The 14,009-nt window shown below is 37.0% G+C and overlaps 1 protein-coding gene across 2 annotated transcripts in view; it reads right to left on the bottom strand.

Annotated features, from left to right (window-relative positions):
* The window catches only part of LOC129747936 (beta-1,4-mannosyltransferase egh), an 81,009-nt gene that overhangs the window by 20,826 nt on the left and 46,174 nt on the right, over positions 1–14,009 (bottom strand). The gene's annotated exons all lie outside the window — the stretch shown is intronic.

Raw genomic sequence — 14,009 nt, 5'->3', positions numbered from 1 at the left:
CGGTTGTATACATGTATAATGTAAATGGTCAAGTTTTATCGTGCGCAAAATCACCGTCCAACGGATTCTGAACTTATATCTACTAGAAACAGTATCAGCTGTTACTGAGGTAAAATTTCAAAATTCATCAAATTGAGCAACAAAAAATTACTTTAACATATCAGGTAGATATAGAGTTAATATTTGTTTACAGGTGATGTGATTGTCATCTCTTGTCTCAGGTCTTCAGCATGATTCAGAAGAAATAAAGTTACATTGAAAGAAGATGTACACATCTGAACAACCGCTGGGATTCCAGAAAGCTAAAAGAATTCCTTCATTGTACGTATCACTGGTAGTGAGAATTACAAAGATGTAAACCGCAAGCAAGGTACCTACTTGTGCGACAGTTTATTTGCCTAAGTGACAACTACAGTAGACTGAGTCGATTTGGGATCATTTTTGAATTTCTCTAACCCTGGGGTCTAAAAAGCTTTGCTTTGGTGTAAAACTCATCCATGATTTTTTGCAGAATTTTTAAGTAACGTTTACATGAGTAAATATTTTTAAATTTTAGGTTTGTATGGGAAAATTGAATATTTTATACCGAAAATCAACATCATTTTTGTTTCTTCAATGGAATCGAGTCTGCTTTTTGTTCCAAATTCTAAATTTTCTAAACGAAATTTTCCCATGAACAACTTTGTTGAAGACCGTAACTTCAAACTGAAACTGTTTTCTATTGCCGGCCGGTTTACATACACACGCAGGCAGAGCTCATCTTGGCTGGTGTTTTTTTGCTGTCGGTTGGGAACAAAAATGTTTTTTTTTTCTAATGCCGGTTTACAAACACACACAGTGCTTGGTACATCATTCGATAATATCCTTACTGGTTGATTGTTTCCATCCTGCTTCCATCTTGTGATAGGATATGGGATATATTCTATTAAGTTTTTTTTTTTTTTAAACTATTCAACTATTTATTAAAGCTCATTTCTTAAACTCTAGATACAATTAACAGATATTCAAACTATTTCCAAAATGTCTCTCAAATACTGTCTTATTCTTCCATCTAATCTCTCTAATACTTTTTTTTAAAAACGAACAGGTTACAACGAGGAAATCTTTCTAAAACAAAAGCTATGTAATGAATTACCAACCATAGTAAAGCTTTGCTTTCATTTTTTGATTTTACAGGGTCAAAAATTATGTCTTCAATTTTCACGAAAGCTACTCCCATACGTTTTCAGACATATGCAATGCGGTTGCACTTGGAGGACAATTCCAGTTAACCTTCCCGCGCCGCTCGGGTCAATATTTATGACCCGAAGCGTACATTCAATTCATCATAACTCGTGACAAAAAAAATCTGAAATTTGGAACAATTATTCAGAGCCACAGATAACTTCCGGTGACCACCGGAAATGGACCCATGAAAAAAACCGATAATATGCCATTCGGGTCATATTGACCCAAGCTCTTGCGCTCGTTCCCCTGGCCACTAATAATAACCGATTTTGATGATATTATATTCGTTGTTTAGGTAATTTTATCTAGTTTCTCAACAATATAAAATTAAGTCAACATGTTTTAGGAAATCACCGGTAGACGATTCCGAATGAAAAAAGTCCAAAAAAAGAGCTCTTTTTGAAATGCTTATAACTTCTGAATGATTTATTGTTTTGATCTAACTTAACAATTTTCGAAATTGTTAAGAATTTACCTTTCTACATATGTACAAAAAGTCCTGCCCAAAAATGTCACGCCCTGCAGCCGACAGTTAGGATAAAATTATTTTCGAAACAGGAGGCATGAAGGGATGGAAACCGAACTGTCGGTTGGGTTTTTTTGTAGATCTTTATTTGAAACGGCTCGTACCTTCAGGTTTCAAGGAGCCAAACTCCTTTTTTTTTGTTTTATCTTAACACTTTTTGTTTAAAGAAAAAGAAGATAGAAAGGGAAATATGAAAATAAAAAGAATTATAGACGGAGATCGATAGCTTTTAGAAAAAGGTAAATTTCGAACATGTAGTCCAAGTCTAGCACAGCTAGCACGTCTCTCACTGGAACGTTAAGTGGTTTTACTCGGGCCCGAAGGGAGTCTAATAAATTCGTTCTGGCGACAAGATGGACCTCACACGACCAGACAATATGCTCGATGTCATGGTAACCTTGGCCGCAACTACACAAATTGCTGCCAGCAATATCAAAACGATAGAGCACTTCGTCTAAGGAATAATGATTGGACATGAGACGAGAAAATATACGAATAAAATCCCGACTCAGGTCCAATCTTATCTATTAAACCATGATTTAGGGCTTACCCTTGGGATAATCGAGTGCAGCCACCGACCCAACTCATCCTCGTCCCATTTGCGCTGCCAGTTGACAAGAGAGTTTCTTCGAACCAAGAAGTAAAATTCGTTGAAGACGATTTCACGGTGATACGTGTCGCTTTCTAACGCCCCCACTTTTGCCAGAGAGTCTGCCCTCTCATTGCCCATTATCGAACTATGTGAGGGGACCCAAACAAAGGTGATGGCAATGCAACGTCTTGATAAAGCACTCAGAATATCCCGTATCTTCCCGAGGAAATACGGTGAGTACTTTCCCGGTCTTATTGAACGGATTGCTTCAACAGAGCTGAGACTGTCCGTTATAATATAGTAGTGTCCTGCTGGCCGTGAAGCGACGCTATCCAACGCCCAATAAATGGCTGCTAACTCTGCAATGTATACAGAGCATGGTGAATGGAGGCTATATAAGGCGCTAGCTATTTCGTTAAAAACACCAAATCCGGTTGATTCCTCTATTAGAGACCCGTCGGTAAAGTACATTTTGTCAGCATCGACGCGTCTATATTTAGCATCGAAAATTCTTGGAATCAAAAGTGGACGATGCAAATCAGAGATTCCACGAATTTCTTGCTGCATAGACAAATCAAATTGGACAGAAGAGTTGTCGTAGTCTGGGATGATAACACGAGTTGGAGAGTACGAAGAAGGATTTCCCTGCATGGACATGAAGACATGGTATACAGACATAAATCTGGTTTGAAAATTTTGCTCAAGTAGCCTTTCAAAATTTACAGTCACCAATGGGTTCATAACTTCACACCTAATGAGGAACCGGAGTGATAATAAATTGAATCGATCTTTTAGTGGGAGTATTCCTGTCAAAACTTCGAGACTCATGTTATGCGTTGAGGGCATACACCCAGCTAACATGAAATCGTAATAGAAATGATAATCCAAATCGAATATTAAGACATTTCCAACAACTATCGTAAACACGTTGGTATTTAGTGATTTTCTATCATTCATTTACGACAAGCTTTGCCCAAAAATATTTGAGTCGGATAACAGTTTAATCAATTCGTAAATATGTTTCCAAAACGTTGGGAATATGCTAATTCAACATTTACGATTTGAGTGAACCGATTCGTAAAAAGAAAATCTCACCTTTTGAGATATAGCGTGGACCTTATCAACTGATGAGTTGACATAGTGGTAAGATACCGGAGGACTGGAGTTCAACTCTCGGTCGAGGATTTTTTTTTTTCGTTTATTTTGCTTTCTGTTGGAAAATCAAATCGTAAGCATCGTGTCATTGTAGATATATCGCCCTCACTTTTGTAGCTATATGCTATTTTGGTAAGTTTAATATAATCTTTATATCTGGTATATTTGTTTGAATAATTCTGTTGTTCCTGCGTTATACCTTCATAAATGTTTGCTGGGCAGCCCAAAGCGAAGCGGAGACAAAGATATTGGATACGCTCGAGTTTGATGAGGTGAGTTTTGGCAGCTGACTGGAAACAGAAGCTACCATATTCCATCACTGAGAGAATAGTTGTTCGATACAATTTTAAAAGATCTTCTGGATGGGCTCGCCACCAGGTGCCAGTGATTGATCGGAGAAAATTGATTCTTTGTTGGCATTTTCCTTTCGAATACTCAATATGGGCCCTCCAGGTACACTTGGAATCAAACCAAACCCCAAGATACTTAAAACACCTCGATTGAGTGATCGGTCTGCCTAGGAGTTGAAGCTTAGGTTGAGCAGGTCTACGTTTCTTAGAGAAAACAACCATCTCCGTTTTCTGTGGAGAAAACTCAATCCTGTCGGTTGGGTTCGCTACAGCTCAAAGCACAACATTTTCGGCAACGCATGCTTTGTTCAAATACAGCCTGGGTTCTCGCACGTGTTCGATGTAGCCGAAGCGTTTCGATTCGTTACCGACGGTACAGCAGCGAACCGAGTGGTAAGGAAAACCGAGACAGTTTGTTTGGCAAGAAAAAAGCTGTCATAGCAAAGCTGTACTTTTCGGAAGCCTGATAAAAATTCAATCTACAAGCCATGCGGCACGGCGATTCCTCCTGTATGTTGCTGGGAGGTAGGTTTGGTGAGCGACAGGAGAGCTAAAGGATTTCGTTTCTCTTGAGACTACGCCAAGGGGTGCTAAATTAGTACGCCAACCGTCTGAAATCGGTGCTGGACTGGTTGAAATCTGACAGCTTTCAGTATATTGGAAAAAAGTGGTTACACATTTTTGAAAAACTTCACAAAAAAACCTTTCTAGGTATATAAAAACTGGACAGTTTTACTGAAAGTTTCCGAGAAATCACCATGACAAAACCCCGAGAACCCATCAACCCAAGCGAGAGTTGGAAAATGTCAGAAAAGTTGTTAGTTTCATTCAGATATACTGAAAAACTGATTTTTTTTAGAAATAAAGTTTGTTATATGAAAATAATAATAGAGTTGACGAAAAAAAATTAAAATTTGAATTTTGAGAATCGGTTCATTGGTAAACGCGAAACAGCAATGCAAAGCCGAAATTGGGTGTCTTTTTTGAAGTTAGATTTTTTTCTACCGGAAGTTCTGGCCGCTATGGCCAAACCATCCACTCGACCCCCACATATTTGTACATCTGTAGAAAGGTAAATTCTTAAAAATTTAGAAAATCGTTAAGTTAGTTCAAAACAATAAATCATTTAGAAGTTATAAACATTTCAAAAAGAGCTCTTTTTTCGGACTTTTTTCATTCGGAACCGTCTACCGGTGATTTCCTATAACATATTGACTTAATTTTAGAATGTTGAGAAACTAGATAAAATTACCTAAACGACGAATATAATATCATCAAAATCGGTTATTATTTGTGGCCAGGGGAGCGATAACAAACTGCAGGTCAAATAGACCGGAAATTTTTTTTTACAGATATTTTGCGAACGGCATGGGAAGGTTAAGAGAAAGCCATCTTTGCAATCTCGTTACACAAATTGCAGTTTTCCCTTGCTTTCCAAAAATACCCAACAAAGGTTTGTGGTCTGTATAAATTTTGAATTTTTGACCAAAAATGTATTTATGAAATTTCTTCACCGTACATACAAGTGCTAAAGCTTCTAAGTGTAAAATGGGATATGATTTTTGGGCATTATTTAAGGAAAACGATGTGAACGAAATAGGTCTCTCTTGACCATTAATTACATGTGCCAAAACTCCCCCTAAACCATACACGCATCTGATACAACTACCAAAGGCTTGTCCGGGTCATAAAATTCTAAAATATTAGCATTTAACAACGACTTTTTACTATCTTCAAAAGCTCGTTGACAATTATCATCCCAAATAAATCTAACATTTTTCTTCAACAAAGCATATAGACTCCACAATTTACTTGACAAATGAGAAACAAATTTGCCATAATAATTTATTAAACCTAGGAAAGCTTACAATTCTGTAACATTTTGAGGTACTTTTGCTTCTCTTATAGTTGATAATTTTTCTTGAGAAGGAAGGAGACCATTTTCCATTATCAAAATAATTGAGAGATTGTTCGAAAAACTTACATTTGCTAAAATTTACTTTTATATTGGCTTTTTCTAACTTTTCCAAAACTAAATATAGATTATTCTCACATTCTTTTCTTGTTTTACCTGCTATTAAAACATCGTCAATGTAACAGCAAATGTTCTTCAAACCCAATAATATTTTATCCATAATTCCCTGAAATAATGATGCACTAGATGTACAACCTTGCGGCAACCTGTTATAAGTGTAAAGCCCTTTCAATGTGTTTATTACCATAAATTTTCTTGAACGCTTCGAAAGTTGCAGTTGCGTATACGCCCCCGCCAAATCCAGACAACAAAACCATTTGCACCCAGTCAAAGACGCAAAAATGTCCTGAGCTAAAGGGAGAGGATATGTGTTAGGTATTACAAATTTATTTATAGATACCTTACAGTCGATAACCATACGAATATCGTCTACTATAATTATCGACGATGCCCATTCGCTAGTTGCAATAGGTGTAATAATGTTTTGTTGTTCCAAAAAATCCAAATGACTGACCACCTTTTCCTTCAATTTATAGGGAACTTCGTATGCCTTCTTGTAAATTGGTTGATTGTCCTTGAGTACCAAATCTGCTTCATGTCCTAAGATTGGTTTTGAAAAATCCCCGTCAAAAATTTTTGGATATTTACTTTTTAAATTTTTTTCAAAGTTACCTAATTTATTTGTAGAATCTAAACCCTCTTCAACCGCATTTACCGCAATATTAGATTTTGAAAATGTCTGTCGCCAATTTGGGAAAAAGATATCGAGCCAGTTTCTGCCCAATAAAGGCAAAAACTTATGTGATCCAGCTAAAACTATTAGCCTGGCTTTCGATTTTATGTTATTAACATTAGCTGATACCCATATTTCTCCGCAAATATTCAAACGCTGTCCACTTACAACCGTAAGACGGCTATTGCATTTGATCAAAGGAACATCCTCAAAATATCTCCGATAGCATTCATAGTTTATCACCGAAACCGCCGCTCCGCAATCAATTTCCATGTGAACCGCCCTATTTTCAATTAAAGCTTTAATCTGACATGGGCCGCTTTTATTTCTTGTCGAAATCATCATACACGGATATTCGTCATCGTCGTCATCTTCCTCTTCACTATCCCTTATTCGAAGCCTTTTAAAATCGTAACTCTCATCTGATTGTTCAACAAAATTCACTTGCCGACGCCTAGCATAATCAGCACAATTGCGTTTCACATGACCCTTCATTCTGCAAAAGTTACACACCACGTTTGCATGTGAATTTTCCATGCGTGAACCTCGACGATAAGGATACATTTCTCCCTCATTGTTGTAAAAACGGTTTTGATAACTTCTTTCCCTGTTGTCAAATCTCGAGCGAAAATTATCACTATACCGACCTCTCCTTGAATTGTTGAACTCAACACGATTGCGATCCCAACTGTGCCTTAGGTTACGATTGGGAAAACGATTTCTCGAATTGGAATGTTGATAATCATCACGAACGAACCTCCCTTCATGCGTATCTCCCAAGCGATATTTTACCGAATTTATGCTCCTCATTACATCACCACCTTCCCTCATGGATTCGACTCTCAATTTGGCAAGCTCACTTCTCACCACAATGCGTTCAACATCTTCCAACGTGTAGTCATCTCTACTCCACAGCTTAAATTGCAGCTCCTCATCTCTCAATCCGAATACAATTCTGTTTCGAATTGCTGTGTCCTTGTATGCCCCAAAACCACATTCCTCAGCCATCAACTTTACAGCTAGAATAAAGTTTTCGGCAGGCTCATCTTTCCCCTGTTTTCTTCTATCAAAAGCATGACAACTCGCCATATTAGGTTCATCTTTATCCAACCGTTCCTTAAGTTTTTGAATCATGATATCATAATCGATTGCTTCAACTTTCATTCCCAGAAAAAGTAATTTAATTTCTTCAAAAATTATAGGACCACTTAAGGTAACAAATAAACTTTTTTTTAAATTCTCAGCTACATTGTTAAGTTGGTAGAGCATCTCAATTCGCTCCAAGTAATGAGCAAATTTTGACCCCTTCACGTAATGATCTACTGTACCAATTAATGATGACATGACTAAAGATGATGTAGTTGATCAAGTTGCTCTAAAAATACAAAATCAACCAATAGAGTATACAATAGACTTACGTGACTTGGCTTTTTTTTTCTTACAATCTATCACCAAGCGCCTTCCCTGATGATGCTGATATTCCGTCTCACCACGCTCTATAGGTCTCTTGCGCTGCGATGCACTTTGCAATGGCTCACGACTCAAAATTGGTGCAGATCACTAAATAGTTTCTATAGCTCACGGTTTTTTTGTGGTGCTCACCTCCTTTACAGGCTTCTAACGTCTGATGAAACAATAGAGTAATGTACAATACCCTTATCCAATCGCGGTTTTATCACTTCAGCACAAAATGGCGTAGCATCCAAGAATTACACCGCATGTATGGTTGCTGACCCAAATTGTAATTTTGCCACACAACTTTTATTTATTTTATTTGATAAACCTTTTAAAGTTTTTTTTTTAACGTTCAACTTTTTAAGACCTCCTCAACCAACTTTGCTAATAGCTAGTTGAAATGATCCACATATATAAATTTTCCAATTAGCAGTTATAGGCAACAGTCTATTCCACACACGACAAACCACATGCACGCTTCCGATGTCGCTATGGAATTAGTTTTTTTTTCTTTGGATTCCGTGCTAAAAACTGTACGTTTTTTTTTATCCCATCCTCGTCGCCACTTTTATGTTCAGCCGCCAAATGTTTTAAAACAAATTATATAAGAGTATCAAACTAAGTTGGGATATACTTTAGCTGTTAAATAAAAAACACTAGTTGTTCGAATACTGGTCCAGACTAGAATGAGCCCGACCAACCTTTATTATTGTTCACATGCTTCGAGACCAATCTCTTTTGGTATTCTCTCTCGTTGAATATTTTATAGCATTCGTACCGTACATAACAGTTATTAACCCTTTACATCGTCTAGATGCAAAACTTTCAAAGGGGAATATTCAAAAGGTGTATAACCCATTGAGACGAAATCTTACTCCAGCTAGGTTCTTTAAGCAATTGCGAGCTGTTTTCCATAAAAATACCTATTATATCATATCGACAAAAACACATAAAGAATGCTCCCACGCACCGTTTGAGTTTGTAATTTTCGTTTGTACCACCATTATTATTATTCTTATAAGAGCTTGTAACAGTACCCTTTTTTCTGCTCTTCGCCGAGGGGTAATATCAACTTACACACAAATATTTTGGAGAAACTATTAAAAAAGTTGAGCTGGAATTTGGCATGAGCCCTTCTGGCCAAGGAACGAGTTCAGCCGCAGAGGTTATATGATTGTATGATTCCGGAACATACCGCTATTTTTGGACCAGCCCAATGAACAAGTTTCGAAGCAGCAAGAAGGCTAAGCTCTAAGATTCAAAAAAAACGAATTGCATCTCAAAAAGATTCCAGAACTGAGAGTTCAAATATCTTTAAGAAATGGACTTTGGAAACGATATCACATAAATAGATTTTCGAATTCGAAATAAATTCAACCAGATTTTGAAATAAAACAATTGAACGCTACACTGAACCCTAAATCACACTTAAAATACACTTGAAGTTTCACTTAAAAGTGAAAGTTCAGTGCATTTCTTCATTTCAAGTAGCTCGTGTATGTTTCACTTACCCCTCACTTCAGTTTCAAGTGACAACTCATCACTTGAGTTTTAAGTGACTGGCACATGAAATTTCTCTGAATAAAACTTTTTTCGCTGCTCACTTCAATTTCATCACATGCTCATTTGAAATTCACTTGACTCGTCACTTAATTGTCAATTTCACTTGACTGTTCCCTTAAATGAATGTATGGGCAGCGAATGTCAGCTATGGTGTGAAAGATTGTTTTTATTATTGAAACGTAACAGAGTTGTGTATGAGCTGGTAGGTGTAGAAAAAGAGTAATTTATAAGTTTCATAATAATAATATATTTCCAGAGCTCGAGAAAAATATCCTGTGAATCGGGTAACACGTCGGACAGTTATTGAAAAACTTATTTGGTACAACTGTATTTGATGTTTAATCTTGGGCTCGAACTCACGGACGTCGGCTCAGGAAGTAACTGGCTTGCCAACTGAGCTATATCACAAGCCTTACATGAACAAATAGATGTACATTGTACAAGCTCAAATAAAAAAATTTTAAACTTGTGTAAAATTTCTAGTGCCCTCTTTTGAAGAAGCCGTTAAAAATTTACGAAAAACAGTGCCATCTATTGCCTAATTTGTAGCTCTTAAACGGCGCAATAGATGGCACTGTATCTAGATAGCTCATTTAAAAGTAACAATTTTTCGAGGCCGCAATCGTATATAAACTCATTAATGAAAAAAAAACCTGTATACTTGCATCATAATAATTTTTATTCACTACAGAGACTGACGAAATAACAAACAGCCTTGAATAAGTTTTTACACTTTTTGAACGGTCATCGTAGTCAGAAAATCCTAACCTAGCTATGTCCAATCCAATAGAAACATTGCTGACAAACAGTCCCACGTAAAGTATACCAATTCTAAACATTTTTATGTGTGACTTCTGTATTTCTTTAGTACTTCAAGCAAGTTCGAAAGAAATACACGGAACAAATTTTGACTATTACGTGACACTGAAACTGCAACCTTCAAAATAAATCAACCTGTAACTAACAAAACCTGTAATTTTCAATTGTTTTCCTTGAAAGTTAACGAAGATTCATTTATTATTACAGCAAATGTCCTGTAAAAAAGTTGTACACTGAAAATTAAGTGTCACGTAATTTGTTTTTCGACCTGTAAAATTACGGTAAATGTCCTGCTCCTTTTTATTACAGGACATTTGCGTAATTTTACAGGAAATAATTTTTGCTGTGTAGCGAACAAGTTTCAGACTAATATTTATAATTTGCTGAATCATAAATGAGTTTCATTAGTAATTTTAAATAAACTTGTCAAGTATCTCATTAAAAAAATATTTTTTCAATAACCTTATACGACCCGTTCAAAACTGACTAGATGTTTGTATATGTTTTTGTTTACACTGAATTTTCTATTTGACAGTTCTCACCGGTGTCCTTGGAGACATCTGGTGGCTCAACCAAAAAGCATAAATCGTCGTTGGAACTTTACACACGTTTCAAGGCTCATTTGTACAACTGTTCATCTGTGATTACAGTTTTGTGATGTTCAAATCACAAAAATTTCTCTTATTTTGTCCATGTTCACTCCGTTTTTCGGTATCATTCAAAAACATTCGAAATCGAAGAGCAAAATCAAAACTTAGCATTTCATTTTGAAAGCGCCTTCTTTGGGTGATATTGAATTGTTTGATCTATGTTATGCCCTTTTCGTCACTCATTTGAATGAATCAGATGCACTCACCCGAAGCTCGTTTAATCTAATAGAGCATCGACAAAAAAAACAATCGACTCCGACAATTACCCAGATTCAGGCAAGTCACCACAGAGTAGTCCCAGCCGAATCGTAAATGTGCGATAACGACCGTTCGTTCGGGCTTGGTCCAATATGGGGAGAGGTCAATGTTTGTCATCTTTGATCAATTGAATTCTTTCATTTAAATTTTCGGCAGCTACTAGAGAACGGTGACGTTATGCGTGAAGAATTCGCTCCGTTTTGGAACAAGCCATCCGATTGAAAAAATCATGTGTAATTCAAATTTGTTCCGATCTCTGCTAGTAGTTTGTGTCGCTGCCGGGTTGTTCTCTAATAATATATTTATACTAAGTTTCGAGAAGAATAGACTGACAACAATGGTGGTGCTGTGTCAGTTATTAAAGCAGATGAAATAACCCGTGCGGTTATCTCTGAATCGAGAGCCGAGGACAGATTTTTATAGCAACCGCCTCCCAGCTGACATCTTTTAATTGTTCCCCAACTGCATAACGTGAACTCAAACGATGACTGTGACCATGCATACATATGTGAATATATTTTTTTTTGTATACGCCGATATTTATAGGTAAATTAGGAGTTCTGCGGCATATTTTAGTTTCATAGCTTTTTTTTATAATTTCCAAATTCTGAAACTTAGAAGAAGAAATTTAATTTGATTTTTTTTTAGAAAATTATAGTCATAGGTCAGTGTTAAAAAAGATCCTGCGAATTTGTCGGTGGTAGTATATGTACTTGTTGATTTAGTTTAATCCATGGGTTTATGCAAACGTTAACCTTATCTACACCCCCGAATCGACAAACAAAAATTATAATCACTGTTTTCAAAAACTTGGTACGTCAAAAAAATAACTTGAATTAAGAGATCTATTCCATCTTTAGATAAAGAGTTGTACGCAAGCGACATTATTGCAGCCTGAACTTTGCAATAGTGAAATCACCAGTAAAATACGTCGTAGTAGCACCAAAAAAAGACAATAGTGGTACTTTGTAACTACGAATTCTGTGAATCTTTTTCCTAAGATTTTTCCACGTACTGTTTTCAACGCTAAAACGTTTATTGACTTTGTAGATTCGTAATATTGTTAAGCTTTTGGTCCTATATGGATTTGTGTTTCTCACCATCTCTCGATACGACGAGCAAGCGCTAGAAGCATTCGGTTTGAGGAGCAAGTTTACTCCAGTTGTATCCAAATGTTTAAGAATAGCAAAAAAACCTGTTTTTAGAGTTTAAAAAATCTTCTCTTCCTTACTACGTGAGTCGCAGCTTTGATTGTCATGTGCTAATTCATTGATACTAGGGCTCTAGCTTCATTGGTATCAATCATTCCCTGGTTGTCACTTTAACTGCTCCAATAACATCGTCAAAGTTAACTCACATGTAGAAAGCCATAATCAAACGTATTATCAGAAAAATATAAAACCATCCGGGTACAAGCAGTAAACGGGATGAGTCACGATGGCCCAGCTGATTACGTTTGGGTCGTCGCTTGCATTCGCTGTTGACAGCCGGCAGTGACGAATTGTTCTATCAACAAACGAAAAGAACGGCTAACGCTTCGCTGGTGCAAATTGTAAGGCATGAAATTCCCTTAATCTCTGCTGCTTTCCTAATATAAAAAAAAACGCCGGCAGCCTAACTGTTATTTCGTTGAGGGTTGTTTGGGTCGAAAATGGTCGCGGAATAAATACTTGACGAACAGACGAAAATTAGTTTCCAGCTTGTAGGTCGACAGTTCGGTTCAACTTACAAATATACAAGCTTTGTTGTCGCTGAAATGTAACCAACTTTATGGTTCTGAACAAGGTTCTGGTCCAACATTACGAAAAGGCTAATGGGTTTTTAGCACTTCAACCACTTCAAGATTAGAACCTATACAGTCAGTCAGAATCTAAATTGAAACCATTGACTCTTATCGGTTCAGTGTCAGTGATCAATTGCAACCGCCATGATATGCTTTCGAGTACACACAGCTACTCACAAGCTGCATCCATAGATTTTCCTGTCATATTAAACGAAATTGTATGAATCAACCGAGCGCTATGCGTTTTTTGCTAGGCGGATGGGATTAATTTTTTATTTATTTATGAAGTCTTTGACTATTGTCATACAGACTGATTTTTTAAGATTAGCTTATAATTAAATTACATAGCAATTAAATTAGGTGACGTCACGGATTGCACATTTAAACTAAAATTTAGTAACATGATAGTCGAACAAGTGCGAAACAGCATTGAAAACTTCACAACACAACGAAGGAGGGGGTGATTCTGTCCGAAGACTGTCCTGCTTCTTGGCAGCCTAAACATGGTTTGATTACGCAGTCGGCGTGCTGAAACGTATAAGTTCAATCTTTGGGGCAATTGCGGGTAGTCAACGGCCTTTGTCAAGATATCGTAGACGAAGGTACGCTGTAGAATAGTTCTTCTTTGACTCAAAGAAGTCATTGGCACACCTCTCAGAATAGGGTGGTAACCGTACGGGATCTTGCCATGACAATCAACGCAGTGCGTAGCGGAGAAATTTTTTCTGAATCCTTTAGAGTCTTGCGCTGTAGACAGGGTGGTAGAGTGCCCAGACTGGCCTTGGCTGCAGTGGTCGCGGTGTGTAAACAAATGAGAATTTTTGGTCAAACGTTATTCCGAGGCCTTTAATAAAGGTTACTCTTTTGAGAGCGGTGCCTCTCAAACCGTAGTCGTAGACAACGGTTGGCTCTGGTTCTAAAAA

The sequence above is a fragment of the Uranotaenia lowii genome, chromosome 1 (genome assembly GCF_029784155.1).
Source record: "Uranotaenia lowii strain MFRU-FL chromosome 1, ASM2978415v1, whole genome shotgun sequence".
NCBI classification, from domain to species: Eukaryota; Metazoa; Arthropoda; class Insecta; order Diptera; family Culicidae; genus Uranotaenia; species Uranotaenia lowii.
This window is presented reverse-complemented; position numbering and strand designations above follow the sequence as displayed.